Here is a 20,766-nt window from a genome sequence, read left to right as displayed (position 1 = left end):
AGAGTGGCCCCCGTTCGCCACAACTAGCAAAAGCCCTCGCACAGAAACGAAGACCCAACACAGCCAAAAATAAATTAATTAATAAACTCCTACCCCCAACATCTTAAAAAAAAAAAAAAAGAATTGGCACCTGGCCCTCTACTCACATTTCATTGGCCCAAGCAGGTCACAGCATCAAGGCTGATGTCCAAGATGTGACAAGATCTAATCCTACCATGGTGTGGGGCAGCCAATACTGGAGAACAATGATACAGCTTGATATATTACATGAACTTGAGCAAGGCATTTTACCTCTCTGAGCCTCAGCTCTGTCTCATGTATAGGGGATGACAATAGCATTTACCCCTCAGGGATTTTTTAGAAGGTAAAATGAAGTAATACATTCAAATGCCATGTAAGTGTGAGAGCAAAAAGAATTTAATTGCTACCCCAAGATTGCTCTTTCTCAGATAGTATCATCTCAAAAAACTGTGCAATTTTTCCCTCTTTAATTTTTTATTCACTACAGAAAATAATCGTAAAAATATACATTTTTCTAAAAAGTTATCTGCACATGTAAAAAGGTGTCTTGTCAATATTGACATTTTTCCTTGTTTTACTTTCAAAACAGTTGTGTGATTTAGCAATTAATGTATGAGTCTTCCTACATCTTTTTCCCCCATTCCCTTCCTCCTATAGAAGAGGTTCAGCTGGGATTGCTTGTTGTCTTCTCTTCCTGTTGCCCACCAGGCATGTGGAATGTGGGTTGCAGAATTTGAGACAATTTCTCAAATGAGGACAGGCAGGTAGAGCCTCAGGGTCAGGAGGAAAGGAGAGGGTGGAATGATGAGAACCTTCCTTGTCATCAGAAAGGTAAGATGTTTTTCTCTTCGGAAAGGAAAGAAAAGCCTCTGGGGGCTGGGATTCTGGAGTCTACATGTAGGGAGGAGTTTTTCCTGGGGATTTTAGGAAAGGAAAATACAGAGATGTGGAACGTAAGGGATCGGAATTACTTAAGATTATGTTTGGCTGCAAGCAAAGAAAAAACTCTGAATAACAGTAGCTTACATAAAATAGAAGATTGTTCCTCGATCACTTTAAAAAGTCCAAATGTAGGTAGTTCTTCACCTTCATGGAAGTTCAAGGACTTGGGATCCTTTTCCTGTGCCATCAGCCTTAGTGTGCTCTTCCATGGTCTAAAATAGGTGTTTCATTTCCAGCCAAATCATCTGTATGATTGCCCGCATTAAGGAGGAGGGAACACAAAAGGCCTGCCGACATTGTTCAAGGAAATTTCCCAGGAGTTATACCCAACATTTGTACTTAGTCACATGGCCACACCTGGGAAACATTTGATTTTATTCTAGGTGTCCAGCCCAATCAGGAGTTCCACTTCTAATGAAGAAGAGGAAAATGCATAGTGGGAGGGAAGAGTAGCAGCCATCCCGTAGAGAAAGGAAAGAGAATTTTAAGGTGGTGTTGTGGATTGTGTATTTCAATATTTTTAACAGTCCTTGAGATATGAAGTGAAGAATATGAGTTATTTTGAAATAAAGTCTTAGTTTCTGTATTGTATGTCATTGTCTGCGACCTAGATTTGAGGTTGAACCACATGAGCTATGGCTCAGTGCTCACTTGGCCACGATAGTCACCACTAAGTTTGTGATTCCGGTTACCATGAATGGGCTCCTCCCACTGAAATGCCTTCTTGTTCCCATCTATATAACCATCTGAGACAGGAAAGGACTTTTACACCATCATTATTCCAATTTATTGGAATCCCCAATGGACGGTCTTGCTCTCTTGTTCTTACACACTGTGGAGTCATATGTATATATCATATTTACTCTTTCACTTTCTTTTATTCTTACACTCCTTTTTGCAAACATGGGACAAACTCTCTTGGAACTAGTTCAAACGGTATCACACAAGTATCATGGTCAAAGCATTTCTCTCCTAAGGACTTCAGAGTTCCAGGACAAAGCCAGGGACCTTTGGACTCTTTCCTTTGTCAAGATGTGGTTTCTGCCTCTAAGAGAATTTGGGAAATATCCTGTGGCTTTACTGCTCTTACATAAGACTGTGAACACTGAAGTCCTGGGAACTACACCCCTGGCCACCTTGTAGTCTTCATTTTCATTTTTTGCCAAGTACTACATTAGGATTTTTATGCTAATTTGCCATCCTCTATGGTGGTTTTGGAAAGCCCAAGTCCCAGAAATAAGTATACAGATTAACTGTTCACTTTCCTTTTCTCTCAGCATGTCAGTTATAAACGTATTATAATTTTTATTATTAAAACAATACAGGCTCATTGTAGAAAATTTGTAAAAGTATAAAGAAGGGAAAAAAAACCCACTCATAATCTAACCACCTTAACCATGTTCACTGGACTCTTCCTGTTTCTATGAGTTTATATGTGTACACGTGTGTGTGTGTGTTTTAAGCAAAATTGAAAATATTCTACAAACTTATGTTGCTTATGTGTTCTGTTTTCCAGTGAACTCGAGCACTTTCCATCCATAAATATTCTTTGAAGGTATGGTTTTTAATCGCTGCATAGAACTTAGTTGTATATACCATGAAAAATTCACTTCAGTAGGGATTTCAGTGAAGTTTTTTGTTGTTTACTTTTTAAAGGTGAAATGGCTTTGACACTAACGTGGCAAAGCCAAAATTAGTAGTCAGAACTACAACTCTTATTTCAGAGTGTATTTATTTATTTTTAATATTTTTTGAAGTTTATTTATTTATTTATTTTTAATTTATTTTTGGCTGTGTTAGGTCTTCGTTGCTGTACGCAGGCTTTCTCTAGTTGCAGAGAGCAGGGGCTACTCTTCATTGTGGTGCACGGGCCTCTCATTGCAGTGGCTTCTCTTGTTGTGGAGCACAGGCTCTAGGCACATAGGCTTCAGTAGTTGTGGCTTGTGGGCTCTAGAGCACAGACTCAGTAGTTGTGGCGCACGGGCTTAGTTGTTCTGAGGCATGTGGGAATCTTCCTGGACCAGGACTCGAACTTGTGTCCCCTGCATTGGCAGGTGGATTCTTAACCACTGCGCCACCAGAGAAGTCCTCGGAGTGTATTTAATGACTATAAGCTTCTGGAGGTTAGGGACCATGCTTGTTTACCTTAGCTGGTCTCTAAAGAGCGCCCCCAACAAACCATACCTTCCTGCCTTCAGCATCTTGGTAGTGAATCCAAGCTTGTCCTGTGTAGCCAATAAAATTCAGTGAAAGTGACTCTGTATAACTTCTGAGGCTAGGTCACAAGAAGCCTTGCAGTGTCTACCTTGGTCTTTTTGTGCTCTGGAGGAAATTTATGTCTGACTACATGGGGCTGCCTGGCTGTAAGGAAGCCCAACTTGGCTACATGCATAGGCCACATGGTGAGAAAGACAGAGATTTTGAGAGAGAAACAGACAGACAGACATACAGGTAGACAGACAGACTTGGCCAGTTCCAGCTGTTCCAGGCATCCAAGGTGTGAGCGAACAAATACCTTGTACTGGTCTGGTATGTCCAGACCAGTAAAGCCTTCATGTGACTTCAGCTCCAACCACCATCTGATTGAAACTATGTGAAAAACCTGCCTGACAACTGCCCAGCTGAGCCCAGTCAACCCACTGAACTATGAGACATCGTAATGAATTATAGTATTAAGGTGTTAAGTTTGGGGGTGGTTTGTTATACAGTAATAGATAATCAAAACGCTGTTATGTTAGCTACTATATCTTCAGCCCCTAGCAGGAGCTGGCATACTTGGTATACTCTAGATAATTGGAAAATACTTGCTAAGTAAGTAAATAAACTTACAAGATTACTTGCACACAAATTCACACACACACGTTTGTGTGTGCATAATTGCGAGATTTCCTTATAATTAGAATGCTAAAAAAATGAGTCCCTTTTTATTTTATTTTTTCAGCCCCATTTCTCACTGGACTGGCTCAGTGAAGATTGATTTGCTATTTGTAAAACAGAGTAAAGGCAAATGTCATAAATGGCTGATTGAAAATTTCCTTTCAGAATCACTTGTTTATGTGGTTTGGGAAACTTGTTTTTTAATAAGTACAATTTGGTTTTGCTTTGAAACTCCAAAATTAAAAAGAATTGAACATCCACATGGTGTGGAGACGGTGTCGTGTCTTTGCTCGTGTTTCTGTCACAGCTCAGGGAGGACGGGTGAGGTGGGACAGCAGAGGTCTCATGAAGCCTGTGCAACTATGGCAGGTGCTTAGACAGGGATATTGAACACGGGAAAAGGTGTGGTTTTTGGTGGTTTCTGGAACTTGAAGGAAGAAGGACAGAACTAGAATTGTTTTTAAATATTCTTTGCCCAACCCTACTCTTTACCCTCCTGTGGCCAAAGATGGGTTTTAGAAAAAGAGCCAAGAAAAGAAGGGTGGAGGAGGAGAGATGTAGAGAGATGAGAACAGGACGCTCTCTTGCAGCTTGTAGTTGCTCCAAGGAAGAAACCATTGCAGGCATCACACGACAAGCCAAGCACTGGTTCCTCTTTTCTCGCACTCCTCCCCTCCCCCATCACCGAAGTACAGGATCCACTCCTCGTGAGGATTGGCAGAATAAGGCAGGACATTAGCCTTCCCACGAGTTGTAGAAAAGAACCAGGACTCTGGATGAGGGACAGGAGTGTGTTTCTGCTGTGTCCTGAGCCAGGTGTCATAGGGACAAATTTGCAGGTGTGGCAATCAGGGTTTTGGTATTTCTGAAATGTGAAGAGGCAAACACAGAGCAAATACTCAACAAATCTTTTTTCCCTCTTGTTAGCGTTCAGAGTGTGGCACCCAAGAGCCTTGGTATGCAAGTAGTCAAACCCCACAATGTCCAAGGAGGTGATCTGCAAGTATGAAGTATTGAAAATAAGGAGCATCCTGTGCTATCGGATATCAAAGGCCCTCTGGATGTTTGAATGGGCCCTGTCATGTTGTAGAGGGCATCCCTTCCACCTTGAACTTGTGCTATCTCGCTCCAAACACTTAAAAACGTGCCAAGAATAAACCAACCTTAGAACTCCTACAACGTATTCCCAGGACTGCAAATTTTATCTGAAGGAAAATCTTAGTGGAAATTACCAGCACCCCCTTGAGACTTCTGTATGTGTTTCGACATGAAACACACTGAAAAAGTGAACCTACTGAGGTTGCTGCCAAGTTTCTAATTCACAAAGGGACGTGCTTTTCTCAAGATTCTCGTGGAGGCCTGGCTGCTTGCTGTGTACAATTGGAGATACCTCGAGAGGTTTCTTCTCACTTTAAATGTTTTCTAACCAACCTCATTCTGACGTTTGCTTTGATCAGATTATCTACTCTGCTCAGATTATCTACTTTAAACAGACAACTCTCTTCTCTCTTCTCCAGGGAAATGTGGGTGCTGAGTGGCTTTCTGTGGTATGTGCTACTTGGTCTCACCTGGGAGCAGAGACGATTTTGCCTTCTGCACCTCCAAAAAGCTTCTTTGATAAGGTGATTTCAGTTTCTTACTTAAATAGTGAACCATCCAGCTTATTATCACTTCTAGTTTGTTTTTAAATAAATTTTTTTTTATCACACCCACTAAATTCATCCAAAGAATGCCCAATTTCTCCTTAAGCAAATTAGAAAAGCTACCCAGAGTATTAGCTCCAGGAAGGCTGAGAATTGGGGTCAGATGCAATGATACCACACCTGTTCAGGGGTCTTGTACCTTAGTCCCACAAGGTCAGAATAGTCAGCTCTGAGGCAACCCGTGGAGTCTTATTGCATAAATGAGCCAGATCATGTCCGGCTAATTCTGAAAGATCAAACTCAGCAGGCTCATGGGTGAAACAGTGAACCAACTTAAACAAATTATTTACAATGAATGAAGTGCTAGGTCAAACCACAGGGCAGCTGCTGCTAATTGGGATATTCCATCATCCACAGGATATTTATTGATATTAAGCCAAATATTAGTGTTCCTTCAAGCGTAGCTTGAGAAGTGCTGAATTAGACAATGTGGATTGAAATGGTTTCACTGGATTATCTCTACTTCAGGATTCAGACATGTATCACCTCCTCCAGGGAGCCCTGCCTGACTCCACAACAGTTTGCCTCTATTGTACCACTCACTCTGGAATGCATTTTTCAAGTTCCCTGTCTGCTCCCCACGGGACTATGCGCTCTTCAAATGTATTAACCACAAGTTTGGCTTTGAGGAGTTAATGAATGAGTAAATGGATGGATGAGTGCAGTGTCCAATGGCTGTCATATTAGAATAGTGTTGTACACAACGAGTAGCTGTAGAACACAGGACTTTCCTCCAGTAACAGTGATAGTATCATCCATCTCGCATGGTTGTAGAGGACACAAAAAATGAGATAAGCAATATGATTTTATTTAACAAGCTTATAACTGAGTTCCACTTGGAGCTAAACACTGGAAAAACATTCCAAGTCCTTAAGAAAATGATATTGTTTCCATTTATATCATAACAGAATTTGGTTGGCCACTGGCTCTAACTGTACATACACCACTAGGCAGGGCATGTTTTCACTGTTCTCAAAAATCCTGTTTTTGGATTTTCCAGCAAGGACTTCACATTTCCTCATAGTTTACTGCTACTTCTACTTTGTAGTGCTATAGCAATATGGATGGTCCCTTAGGGAATCTGAACTGTAAGCGTTTTGATACACAACTTTATGATCCTGCTTGGTTTAATTTGGACATGGTCCAGGAAAAAGAAAACAGAAAAAAAAAAAACTTCACAGATTTGTTTTTTAATAGTGAAATATAATCCCTTAAGGATACAATGCCATTTAATTTTAATTCTTATTTTTATTATGCTTGGTGTGTTCCAAATAATCAGAGTGTACTTTGGGTGTGGAAAACAAGTTTGATAAAAATCTGAATTTATGTTTGCTTGGCAACTGGATACCAAAGAGAAATGTAAGAAATCTTTTCAAGATTGGAGACTATTTAGATTTTTTTAAAGTATGTGTTATGTAAGTTGATGTTTACATGGCTTTGAAATGGTACATGCACTAATATATGACTGACAGGAAAAGTCAGGGGATAAAAGGCATCTTCACTAAGGAATGGCTAAATTTGGGAATTATAAAGAGTAGAGCAGATAGATAATTCACTAAGTTGTTGCATGGAATAAACTTACTATAGTAAAAACCCCATCTGCTTTGAGAACATTCCTATATTTTTCAAAATAAGTCATGACATCATTTTGTACAATGGATGAGTTTTTTTTCTGTGGTCATGGTTCCATAATTTGTAAAACCTAAAAAATATTTAACCTTCTAGTTGGAATCTTTGTTTTTGTAGTTCTTTTCTAGAGTGCAATAACATTAAATTGCTTTGGGTTGAGTGTTTTAAATTCCAAGAGATATGGCTCCCAAAGGCACTCAGATAAACAGGCAGAATGACAGAGACATAGTCCTCCGACAGCTATTTAAGTCAAATAATGGATTGTATGTGATTACAGACTGGATTGTGGTTTTTAACTAACGAAAAAGTTGGCTTTCAAAAACTTTGAGGTTGGGACTTCCCTGGTGGCACAGTGGTTAAGAATCTGCCTGCCAATGCAAGGGACACAGATTTGAACCCTGGTCCGGGAAGATCCCACATGCCGCAGAGCAACTAAGCCCATGCACAACAACTACTGAGCCTGAGTTCTAGAGCCCACATGCCACAACTACTGAGCCTCTGTGCTGCAACTACTGAAGCCTGCACGCCTAGAGCCCATGCTCCGCAACAAGGGAAGCCCCCGCTTCCCGCAACTAGAGAAAGCCCGCGAGCAGCAATGAAGACCCAACGCAGCCAAAAAATTAAAAACAAAAAACTTTGAGGTTTAGGTCTCAGACCCTCATTTTCATAGAAACTCTGATATAAATATAAATAAAAGCCCCTGGTATAAGTTCTGAAGCCACTCCATTGGGTCAGTTTAATATACATGGTTGCTGGAAGGGTAACCCCAAATCTGCAGTTGGGGAGTTTGTCTCATTGGTGAGTGTACCTGAAGGGCTGCCTGTGGAATCAGTGCTGGGTGGTGTCAGTGGTCCCCCTGTCCTGAGGCTGAAGCCCTGCGAAGGGAGCTACAGACCTTAATGTGGAGGATAATTAAGCTTTGATGCTGGCAAAGGTCCCAAAGACAGGGACGGTTTCAGGAAAAAGGGGAGGCTTGGGGTGTATCGCCACACTGTGGTGGTGGTTGAAGCTTTTTCAGCAACACATGGGAGGACTCTGGTGTCTGAGGAGACAGCTCGTGGGCAGATGCTTCAAGAGCATAGAGAGGGCAGGTTTGACTGGGCTGCGTGTCTTTTATAAATCGTGTCTATAAATCATGATGTTGTAGTTACCATGGCTGTGTAACAACCTCCAAGCATAGTGGTAGTGGCATTAAAAAGAACTTTAGTAATGTTAATGGATTCTTTGGACAAGGCACAGTGAAGGCAGCTTGTTTCTGTGAGGTCTGGGGTCTCATCCAGAAGACTGGAAGGCTGGGGGCCAGAATCATCCGAATGCTCCTTCACTCACATGTCTGGTGGTTGACTTGGTTATTGGCTGAGGCTCTTTCTAGGGCTGTCAGCTGGAAGAGCTACAAGTGACTCCTCCGTGTAGCCTGGGCCACCAGGTGGAGAGAAAGCCCAGGCTATTATTTTGCTTAAAATAAGTTTTATTTTATTATTTTACTAAAATTACTATTATTTTTTTTGTTTTGAATTTTATTTATTTTTTCATACAGCAGGCTCTTATTAGTTATCTATTTTATACATATTAGTGTATACATGTCAATCCCAATCTCCCAATTCAACACACCATCACCCCCCACCACCACTTTCCCCCCTTGGTGTCCATACATTTCTTGTCTGCATCTGTGTCTCAATTTCTACCCTGCAAACTGGTTCACCTCTACCATTTTTCTAGATTCCACATATATGTGTTAATATACGATATTTGTTTTTCTCTTTCTGACTTACTTCACACTGTATGAAGGTCTCTAGATCCATCCACGTCTCTACAAATGACCCAATTTCGCTCCTTTTTATGGTTGAGTAATATTCCATTGTATATATGTACCACATCTTCATTATCCATTCATCTGTCGTTGGGCATTTAGGTTGCTTCCATGAACTGGCTATTGTGAATAGTGCTTCAATGAACATAAGTGCATGTGTCTTTTTGAATTATGGTTTTCTCTGGATATATGCCCAGTAGTGGGATTGCTGGGTCATATGGTAATTTTATTTTTAGTTTTTAAAGGAACCTCCATACTGTTCTCCAGAGTGGCTGTAGCAATTTACATTCCCACCAATAGTGCAAGAGGGTTCCCTTTTCTCCACACCCTCTCCAGCATTTGTTATTTGTAGATTTTCTGATGATGCCCATTCTAACTGGTGTGAGGTGATACCTCATTGTAGTTTTGATTTGCATTTCTCTAATGATTAGTGATGTTGAGCAGCTTTTCATGTGCTTGTTGGTCATCTGTATGTCTTCTCTGGAGAAATGTCTGTTTAGGTCTTCTGCCCATTTTTGGATTAGGTTTTTTGTTTTTTTAATATTGAGCTGCACGAGCTGTTCATATACTTTGGAGATTAATCCTTTGTCTGTTGATTTGTTTGTAAATATTTTCTCCTATTCTAAGGGTTGTTTTTTCATCTTGTTTGTAGTTTCCTTTGCTGTGCATTAGGTCCCATTTCATTAGGTCCCACTTGTTTACTTTTGGTTTTATTTCCATTACTCTAGGAGGTGGATCAAAAAAGATCTTGCTGTGATTTTTGTCAAGGAGTGTTCTTCCTATGTTTTCCTCTAAGAATTTTATAGAGTCTGGTCTTAAATTTAGGTCTCTAATCCATTTTGAGTTTATTCTTGTGTACGGTGTTAGAGAGTGCTCTAATTTCATTCTTTTACATGTAGCTGTCCAGTTTTCCCAGCACCACTTATTGAAGAGACTGTCTTTTCTCCATTATATATCCTTGCCTCCTTTGTCATAGATTAGTTGACCATAGATGCATGGGTTTGTCTCTGGCCTTTCTATCCTGTTGCATTGATCTATATTTCTGTTTTTGTGCCAGTACCATATTGTCTTGATTACTGTTGCTTTGTAGTATAGTCTGAAGTCAGGGAGTCTGATTCCTCCAGCTCCGTTTTTTTTCCCTCAAGACTGCTTTGGCTATTTGGGTCTTTTGTGTCTCCATACAAATTTTAATATTTTTTGTTCTAGTTCTGTAAATAATGCCATTGGTAATTTGATAGGGATTGCATTGTATCTGTAGATTGCTTTCGGTAGTATAGTCATTTTCACAATATTGATTCTTCCAATCCAAGAACATGGTATATCTCTCCAACTGTTTGTCTTATCTTTAATTTCTTTCATCAGTGTCTTATAGTTTTCTGCATACAGGTCTTTTGTCTCCCTTGGTAGGTTTATTCCTAGGTATTTTATTCTTTTTGTTGCAATGGTAGATGGGGTGTTTCCTTAATTTCTCTTTCAGATTTTTCATTATTAGTGTATAGAGATGCAAGAGATTTCTGTGCATTAATTTTGTATCCTGCAACTTTGCCAAATTCATTGATTATCTCTAGTAGTTTTCTGATGGCATCTTTAGGACTCTCTATGTATAGTATCATGTCATCTGCAAATAGTGACAGTTTTACTGCTTCCTTTCCAATTTGTATTCCTTTAATTTCTTTTTCTTCTCTGATTGCCATGGCTAGGACTTCCAAAACTATGTTGAATAATAGTGGTAAGAGTGGACATCCTTGTCTTGTTCCTGATCTTAGAGGAAATGCTTTCCATTTTCCACCATTAAGAATGATGTTTTCTGTGGGTTTGTTGTATATGCCCTTTATGGTGTTGAGTCATGTTCCTTCTATGCCCACTTTCTGGAGAGTTTTTATCATAAATGGGTGTTGAATTTTGTCAAAAGCTTTTTCTGTATCTATTGAGATGATCATATGGTTTTTCTTCTTCAATTTGTTAATATGGTGTATCACATTGATTGATTTGCATATATTGAAGAATGGATGCATCCTTGGGATAAATCCCACTTGGTCATGGTGTATGATACCTTTAATGTGTTGTTGGGTTATGTTTCCTAGTAATTTTTTTGAGGATTTTTGTATCTATATTCATGAGTGATATTGGTCTGTAATTTTCTTTTTCTGTAGTATCTCTGTCTGTTTTTGGTATCAGGGTGATGGTGGCCTCATAGCATGAGTTTGGGAGTGTTCCTTCCTCTACAATTTTTTGGAAGAGTTTGAGAAGAATGGGTGTTAGCTCTTCTCTAAATGTTTGATAGAATTCACCTGTGAAGCCATCTGGTCCTGGACTTTTGCTTGTTGGAAGATTTTTTTTTTTTTTTTTTGAGGTACGCGGGCCTCTCATTGTTGTGGCCTCTCCCGTTGCAGAGCACAGGCTCTGGATGTGCAGGCTCAGTGGCCATGGCTCACAGGCCCAGCCGCTCCGCAGCATGTGGGATCTTCCCAGACAGGGGCACGAACCCGTGTCCCTTGCATCAGCAGGCGGACTCTCAACCACTGCACCACCAGGGAAACCCTGTTGGAAGATTTTTAATCACAGTTTCAATTTCATCAATTTCATTACTTGTGATTGGTCTGTGCATATTTTCTATTTCTTCCTGTTTCAGTCTTAGAAGGTTATACATTTCTAAGAATTTGTCCATTTCTTCTAGGTTGTCCATTTTGTTGGCATAGAGTTGCTTGTAGTAGTCTCTTAGGATGCTTTGTATTTCTGAGGTGTCTGTTGTAACTTCTCTTTTTCATTCTAATTTTATTGATTTGATGAGTCTGGCTAAAGGTTTATCAATTTTCTTTATTTTCTCAAAGAACCAACTTTTAGTTTTATTGATCTTTGTTATTGTTTTCTTTGTTTCTATATCATTTATTTCTGCTCTGATCTTTATGATTTCTTTCCTTCTACTAACTTTGGGTTTTGTTTGTCCTTCTTTCTCTGGTTCTTTTAGGTATAAGGTTAGATTGTTCATTTGAGATGTTTGTTGTTTCTTGAGGTAGGATTGTATTGCTATAAACTTCCCTCTTAGAACTGCTTTTGCTGCATCCCATAGGTTTTGGATCGTCATGTTTTCATTGTTATTTGTCTTTAGGTTTTTTTGAGTTCCTCTTTGATTTCTTCAGTGGTCTCTAGATTAGTTAGTAACGTATTGTTTTGCCTCCATGTGTTTGTGTTTTTTATGTTTTTTTCTCTGTAATTGATTTCTAATCTCATAATGTTGTGGTCAGAAAAGATACTTGATATGGTTTCGATTTTCTTAAATTTACTGAGGCTTGATTTATAACCCAAGATGTGATTTATCCTGGAGAATGTTCCATGCACACTTTAGAAGAAAGTGTAATCTGATGTTTTTGGATGGAATGTCCTATAAATATTGTTTAAATCTATCTGGTCTATTGTGTCATTGAAAGCTTGTGTTTCCTTATTCATGTTCTGTTTGGATGATCTGTCCATTGGTGTAAGTGAGGTGTTAAAGTCCCCCACTATTACTGTGTTACTGTCGATTTCCTCTGTTATAGCTGTTAGCAGTTGCCTTATGTATTGAGGTGCTCCTATGTTGGGTGCATACATATTTATAATTTTTGTATCATCTTCTTGGATTGATCCCTTGATCATTATGTAGTGTCCTTCCTTGTCTCTTGCAACATTCTTTATTTTAAAGTCTATTTTATGTGATATGAGTATTGCCATGCCAGTTTTCTTTTGATTTCCATTTGCATGGAATACCTTTTTCCATCCCCTCACTTTCAGTCTGTATGTGTCCCTCGATCTGAAGTGGGTCTCTTGTGGACAGCCTATGGGTCTTGTTTTTGTATCCATTCAGCAAGCCTGTGTCCTTTGGTTGGAGCATTTCATCCATTCACGTTTAAGGTAATTATGGATATGTATGTTTCCATTACCATTTTCTTAATTGTTTTGAGTTTGTTTTTGTAGGTCCTTTTCTTCTCTTGTGTTTCCCACTTAGAGAAGTTCCTTTAGCATGTGTTGTAGAGCTGATTTGTTGGTGTTGAATTCTCTTAGCTTTTGCTTGTCTGTAAAGCTTTTGTTTTCTCCATCAAATCTGATTGAGATCCTTGCTGGGTAGAGTAATCTTTGTTGTAGGTTCTTCCCTTTCATCACTTTAAATATGTCATGCCTATCCCTTCTGGCTTGTAGAGTTTCTGCTGAGAAATCAGCTGTGAACCTTTTGGGACTTCCCTTGTATGTTATTTGTCGTTTTTCCCTTGCTGCTTTCAATACTTTTTCTTTGTCTTTAATTTTTGCCAATTTGATTATTATGTGTCTCGGCATGTTTCTCCCTGGGTTTATCCTGTATGAGACTCTCTGCGCTTCCTGGACTTCGGTGGCTATTTCCTTTCCCATGTTAAGGGAGTTTTCGACTATAATCTCTTCAATATTTTCTGGGTTGTTTTCTCTCCCTCTTCTCCTTCTGGGACCCATATAATGCGAATGTTGTTGTGTTTAATGTTGTCCCAGATGTCTCTTAGGCTGTCTTCATTTCTTTTCATTCTTTTTTCTTTATTCTGTTCTGCAGCAGAGAATTCCACCATTCTGTCTTCCAGGTCACTTATCCATTCTTTGCCTCAGTTATTCTGCTACTGATTCCTTCTAGTGTATTTTTCATTTCAGTTATTGTATTGTTTACCTCTGTTTGTTCTTTAATTCTTCTCGGTCTTTGTTAAACATTTCTTGCATCTTCTCGATCAGGTTTTCTTTTTTTTTATTCCACCATGGAGTAAACAAGTAGGTGTCTCTCAGGCAGAATTATTTATGGGCTCACCCTACACTTCATAAAGTTTACGTGCAGACTCAACCACATGTGTGAGGAACATGTATCTTCTCGAGAAGTGCAAACTGGACACCACTTGAAGCCCCTTGGCCATCACCAAACCCTCTCAGAGGCCATGGGAAGGAATTTGTTCCAACGGGACCAGGACACACTTGATTCTTTCCAGGGAAAGGGAGGGGAGGTGAAGAGAGCTGGTTTTGGAGATGACCACTGCAAATATTTGGATTCAGGCAGGATGGAGGGCTTATGTCTCAACATTTCAAAGGAGCCAAAGAATATTTTCTGTGGACCAGAGAAGTGAGTCACTTGGGTGGGTGAGTCAATGTGAGTTTATCACTGGCTCTGTCTAATAAGGTCCTAAAGAAGTGAAGGACCAGAAGCCATGTGTTGGAGTTGATACCAGATTAATGAAGGGCTACAGAGCACCCACGACTAGGGTGATCCACCATCCTTGTTTTTTTCCAGAACTGAGGGGTTTCCCAGGACATGGGCCTTTCAGTGCTGAAACAAGGACACTACCTAACAAACTGGAATGGTTGGTCACCCTACCCTTGACAACCCATAATAAGATGTATCTGCTCAACCGAGACAAAGGAATCCCAGGGGAGGCATCCAAGGAGAGACCCTACAGGAGACCTATGAAGGTGTCCATGAAAGAAAGACTCACTTATAAACATTTTAAATATTTAAACAAAGCCAGTTCATGAAGGACATTTCTTAGTCCTTTATCATTTCTCTCTCTTCTGGCTGTTGCTGTAAACCAGAAACTGGCTGGCAAGCTGTGGGGAGAGCACCAGGAGGGAGGAAAGAAAGCACAAGGTGGAGACATGGAGAATAAGCCACCCACAGAGAAGCAGCCCAAGCAAGGGAGCAGGAAAAGGTTTAGTGCTAAATCAGTTCTAGTTTCTGATTATGTAAGATATTCACATTACTGAATTTAACTCTGTTTGTTACTGAAGTGACTGCAGGATGTTCTTGTCCTGATATAGATGCCTGAGAATGTCTAGGAAAGTCCTAGGGTGTGCCTGAGTATGACAGGCACTTCCCTTTCAGGGACAAGGGAAGGTCAACTCCACTCAACACATGTGTAGTGGGAGTGGATCATAAAAACAGAGGTGCTGTGATTTCATCATGGATCATGTTTGTTCAATATCTGTTACACTTGAAATTACATGACAAATTGAATGTCAAAGAAATAATTTGTCAATTCTCTGTTTGGCTGTTCTCCCTAACCCAATCTCCTAATGACTACAGATACCAGTGCAATTCCATTTCAACCAAAACTCTTCTCCCTTCTGCACTTACAGCAGTTCTACAGAGGAAAAACCAGGAGAACAAAGTATTCTAGAAGCCAGGTGAAAAAATCTGTAGGAAGGAAAGAGTGAACAATCCTATCAAATGCAGATAATCAAGGAAGATGAAGACTGAGAATGAATCATTGGATTTAGTAACATGTAAGTTACTGGTGAGCTTGATAAGAACAAATTTGGGGGAGTAATGTTTACAAAATCTCAATTAGAGTAGGTTCAACAGAGAACAGAAGGAGCTCAATTGGAGGCAGCAAGTATAGACAGCTCTTTCAATTTTGTTGTTGTTGTTGTTAAGGGAAGGAGAAGAATGGGAAATAGCTAGAGAGAGAAATAGGATGAAGAGAGTTTTTAATCAGTAAATATAGAAATAAAAGTTTGTAGGATGATTCCAGTAGAGAGGAAGAAATGGATGAGACAGGAGAGAGAGGAAGAATTGCTGGAGCAATGGCTTGAGTAAGTAGGTTAGAGGGGATGGATTCTAGCACATCATTGGAGGGGTTGGTCTTTAGGAACATGGAAGGCTCAACTGTACTGCAAGAAACAAAGTGAGGCACAAGCACCCATTCAGTTGTGTGGGTAGATGTGAAGGGGCTCTTCTGCTTGCTATAGTTTTCTTAGTTACATAGGAGGCAAAGTCACCATCTGAGAATGAGGGTGGAGGAGGTATTGGAGTTTGAGGAGAGAGAAGGTAAACATAGTCACTTAGGAGAGTAGAAGAGTAAGTGATCCAGGGAAATGCAATATAATTGCTGGATAGTTTAATCACCCACATAATATTGGTGATCATGAATCTAGATTGATGTCATCAGTGGATTTTTCTCTAGGCCTGTTCATCTGTGTGTGTGTGTGTAGGCACAGAGGAGTCAGAATGTTGAATTTAACCAGGATGGGGGCTTTATCCTAGAGAGTGTGATGAAGCAAGAGCAAGGCAAAGATGTTGGGGACAGATTTACAGGGTGATTATAATAAGTGACCATGGAAGGGAAAGTGAGTGAGGATACAAGGAGAACCAGTAAAAGTTGTAGGATCAATGGATTGGAGGTGTTTGTGGAGTTGAGAGATTGTTGGAATTGGGATATAGGAAGTGAATTGGAGGAAAAAAGGGTAGTTATTGGCCAGAAAGTAAGCTGTTTAGAACTGAGATTGTGGAGGGTTTGCAGTTATTGACATAAGTTCAAGGCTACATCGCTGGGAATGAGTGGCCAGGGTGAAGGGGAGGACAAGATCATTGAAAGAAGGGAGGGCAAGGAATTGAGAGGACAGACATGGAAAGCATCACCTATTGGATATTGAACTCATTGAGAAGTATGGGAGGAGTAAAATTAGAAAGAGTGAATCTTAAACTATCTTCAAAGAATAACAAGGGGTAACCAAGTAATGGTGTGGGGCAGTGGTGGGGTAGAGCTTGGGTAGATGACTTCAAAGAACCCAGTCAACTCTAGAATGACACACAGGTCTAGCTTAAAATGTTCTCCTAGTTGTTCCATGTAGTCAAGTGGACAATGAGGGACCATGTTTTATGCTAGTATTCTTACTCTCATCATCATTTTTCCGTTTCAGCTGAGTACATGAGTATTATAACAGAGAGAGGAAAGAATTTGGAGTAATGATAATTCCGTTGCTTTAATACAGCTAATTAATGAATTTCAAAGTGTGGGCTGGAATTCCTCAAGAGCTTTTTCAAGTCATAACTTTTCACTTAATGATACTAAGATGTCACTTGCCGTTTTCCCTTTTTGTCTCATGAATGTACAGTGGAGTTTTCCAGAGGCTATGTGATGTATGAGAGCACAACAGATTGAGTTCAGAAGCAGACATGAGAATCCAATTGTCTTCTATTAAGCTAGAAATTAAAGAAATTTCAAAAAATGTAAGACAACACCATTTTGGGGACTATTTTTTTTTGTTTTGGAAAATTTAGGATTTTTTCTCCATAAAAATTGTTATTTATGTTAACCTGTAACGGGCTTTTTATTTTTTTCATTTTATTTATTTAAAAATTCACCAATTTATTAAACAGATTTACTGATTATCTACTGTATAATACATGTTGAACATCCTGAGATAATTTGTACAGCTCATTGGCTGATAGAGAAAACAGACACAGAAACAAATAAAGCTCAAAGTTATAATACTATGATAACTCTATGTGTATAACTACATTTCCCACTTTCTGTTTCTGCTTGCCAGAATGCTCCTCACCTCCATCTTCTCATAGCTGATTCTTTATCATTTGAGGTCTCAGAGAAAATATCCCCTCCTCAGGAAGAATTTTCCCCATTTTATCAGATAAATTATTTGAAGTATCCTACAGCCAGCCCTCTCCATAAACATATCTGAAGACACTAACCAATAGAATATGCCAAACGTGTGGGATATAGATGATTGTGTGATTCTTTTACATAAGACTGCAGTGCTCATTTTTCTGGAGGTGCTTGCTGTCTCCTTTGCTGGCTTTGAGGAAGCAAGTGGCCATGCTGGGGAACCCCATGTGGCAAGAAACTACAGGTGCCTCAAGGAGCTGAGGGTGGCCCTCAACCCACAGCCAGCAAGAAACTGTGTTCTGCCAACAACCTGAGTGAGTTGGGAAGCATATCCCTCCCCAGCAGAACCTCAGATGAGGCTGAAGTCTCAGACAGAATCTTTTGTTTTTTTGTTTTTCAGCTTTCTTGAGGTATAATTGACAAATAAAATTGTAAGTCTACAATGTGAATATTTGATATATGTAAACATTGTAAAAGGATTCCCTCATCAAATTAATTAGCACATCCATAACCTCACATATTTATCTTTTTTTGCTGAGAATATTTAAGTTCTACTCTCTTAGCAAATTTCAATTATACAATTACAGTGTCAACAACTAGAGTCACCAAGTTATACATTAGATTCTCAGATCGTATTCATCTTATAACTGAAACTTTGTACCATTTTACCAACTTCTCCTTATTCTGCTCACACTCCAGCCCATGGCAACGATTTCTCTACTCTCTGTTTCTATGACTTTGTCCTTTTTTTTTTTAATTCCACATATAAGTGATAACATGCAGTATTTGTCTTTCTGTGTCTTTGTTTATTTCATATAACATCTTCCAAGTTCATACATGTCACAAATGACAGGAATTCCTTCTGTATTAAGGCTGAATAATATACATATACGTATACACACACACACATATATATATATATATATATTTTTTTTTTTTTTGCGGTACGCGGGCCTGTCACTGTTGTGGCCTCTCCCGTTGCGGAGCACAGGCTCCGGACGCACAGGCTCAGCGGCCATGGCTCACGGGCCCAGCCGCTCTGCGGCATGTGGGATCTTCCCGGACCGGGGCACAAACCGTGTCCCCTGCATCGGCAGGCGGACTCTCAACCACTACGCCACCAGGGAAGCCCTATATATTTTTTTTTTATAAATTTATTTATTTATTTATTTATGGCTGCCTTGGGTCTTTGTTGCTGTGTGTGGGCTTTCTCTAGTTGCAGAGACCAGGGGCTACTCTCTGCTGCGGTGTGGGAGCTTCTCACCGCAGTGGCTTCTCCTGTTGCGGAGCTCAGGCTCTAAGCACATGGGCTCAGTAGCTGTGGCTCACGGGCTCTAGAGCGCAGGCTCGGTTGTTGTGGTGCATGGACTAGTTGCCCCATGGCATGTGGGAACTTCCTGGACCAGGGCTTGAACCCATGTCCCCTGCATTGGCAGGCGGATTCTTAACCACTGTGCCACCAGGGAAGTCCTATTTTTTTTTTCTTTATTGATTCATCCCTTGACAGACACTTAGGTTGTGTCCATATCTTGGCTATTGTGACTAATGCTTCAGTGAACTTGGGAGTACACATATCTCTTTGAGATATGATTTTGTTTACTTTGGATGTATAACCAGAAGTTCAATTTTCATATCATATGGTAGTTCTATTTTTAATTTTTTGAGGAAACTTCATAGTGTTTTCCATAGTAGTTTGTATTCCCACCAACAGTGTAAAAGTGTTCTCTTTTCTTTGTATCCTTGACAACATTTGTGATTTCTTTTCTTTTTAATAAAAGCCATCCTAACATATTTAAGGTGATAGATCACTGTGATCTTCATTTGCATTTCCCTGATGATTAGGGATGTTGAGCATCTCTTCATGTACCCTGTTGGCCATTTGTGTGTCTTCTTTGGAAAACTGTCTGTCCAGGTCTATTGCCCCTTTTTAAATTGGGTTATTTGATTTGTTGCTATTAAGTTGTATGAGTTCCAATATATTTTGGATATTAACCTCTTATTGGATATGTAGTTTTAAAATATTTTTATTTTGCTGATGGTTCCCCTTGCTGAGCAGAAGCTTTTAAGTTTGATGTAGCTCCACTTGTTTATTTTGGCTTTTAGTGTCAAACCCCCCAAATCATGGTCAAGACCAAAGTCAAGAAGCTTACCATCTATATTTTTTTCCAAGTGTTTTACTGTTTCAGGTCTTACATTCAAGTCTTCAATCTATTTTGAGTTGATTTTTTTGTATGGTGCAAGACAGGGGTCCAGTTTCACTCTTTTGCATGTGACAATGCAGTTTCTTCAACACCATTTATTTCAGAGACTGCCCTTTCTCCATTGTATGTATTTGGTTCCTTTGTCAAAAATTAATTGACCATATATGCATGGGTTTATTTCTGGGCTCTCTAGTCTGTTCCATTGATCTATGTGTCTGTTTTTATGCCAATACCATACTGTTTTGATTACTATAGCTTTGTAATATAGTTTAAAATCAGGTCGTGTGATGCCTCCAGTTTTATTCCTCTTTCTCAAGATTGCATTAACTAATTGAGGTCTTTTGTGGCTCCAAACAAATTTTAGGATTGCTTTTTCTATTTCTGTGAAACATGCTATTGTCATTTTTATAGGGATTGCATTGCATCTGTAGATCACTTTGAGAAGCATAGAAATTTTAACAGTATTAATTCTTCTAATCTATGAGCACAGAATATCTTTCAGTTTATCTGTGTTTTCTTCAATTTCTTTCATCAATAACTTAAAGTTTCAGTGCATAGATCTTTAACCTCATTTGTTAAATTTATTCTTAAGTATTTTATTCTTTTTCATGCTATAGTAAATGGGATTGTTTTCTTAATTCCTTTTTCTATGGCTTGTTGTTAGTGTATAGAAATGCAATTGATTTTGTATATTTATTTTCATATACTGCAATTTTACTAAATTTGTTTATTAGTTCTAAGAGTTTTTTGGTTGAGTCTTTAGGATTTTCTATATATAATATTATGTCTTCTGCAAATAGAGACAATTTTACTTCTTTCTTTCCAATTTGAATGACTTTTATTTATTTTTCTTGCATAATTGCTCTGGCTAGGACTTCCAATATGATGTTGAATAAAAGTAGTGAGAGTGTGCATCCTCCAGGGATGATCACAAACATTTCTTAGATGTATATTAAATTAGAAGGCTGACTCTCAGGCAGCTGCTTTCAAAGTCTGCAGGTGGAGCCCTTTTACAGAAAGACTTGGAAATGGGCATTTTTCCTTGCTCCCTCTGTGCTGAGCCCTGGGGAGATAGCTGCAGTGAGTGCTGGCCTGTCCCTTAAGAACTGTTTCTTTGTTTGCTGTAGTCTTGAGGGTCTCAAGGATGCAAGCCTCATTGGCTTTCAGAGCTAGGTGTTTGGGGACCCATCTCTTGGGTGGGA

Source organism: Globicephala melas, chromosome 7 (genome assembly GCF_963455315.2).
Source record: "Globicephala melas chromosome 7, mGloMel1.2, whole genome shotgun sequence".
NCBI classification, from domain to species: domain Eukaryota; kingdom Metazoa; phylum Chordata; class Mammalia; order Artiodactyla; family Delphinidae; genus Globicephala; species Globicephala melas.
Note: the sequence above shows the minus strand (reverse complement) of the source record.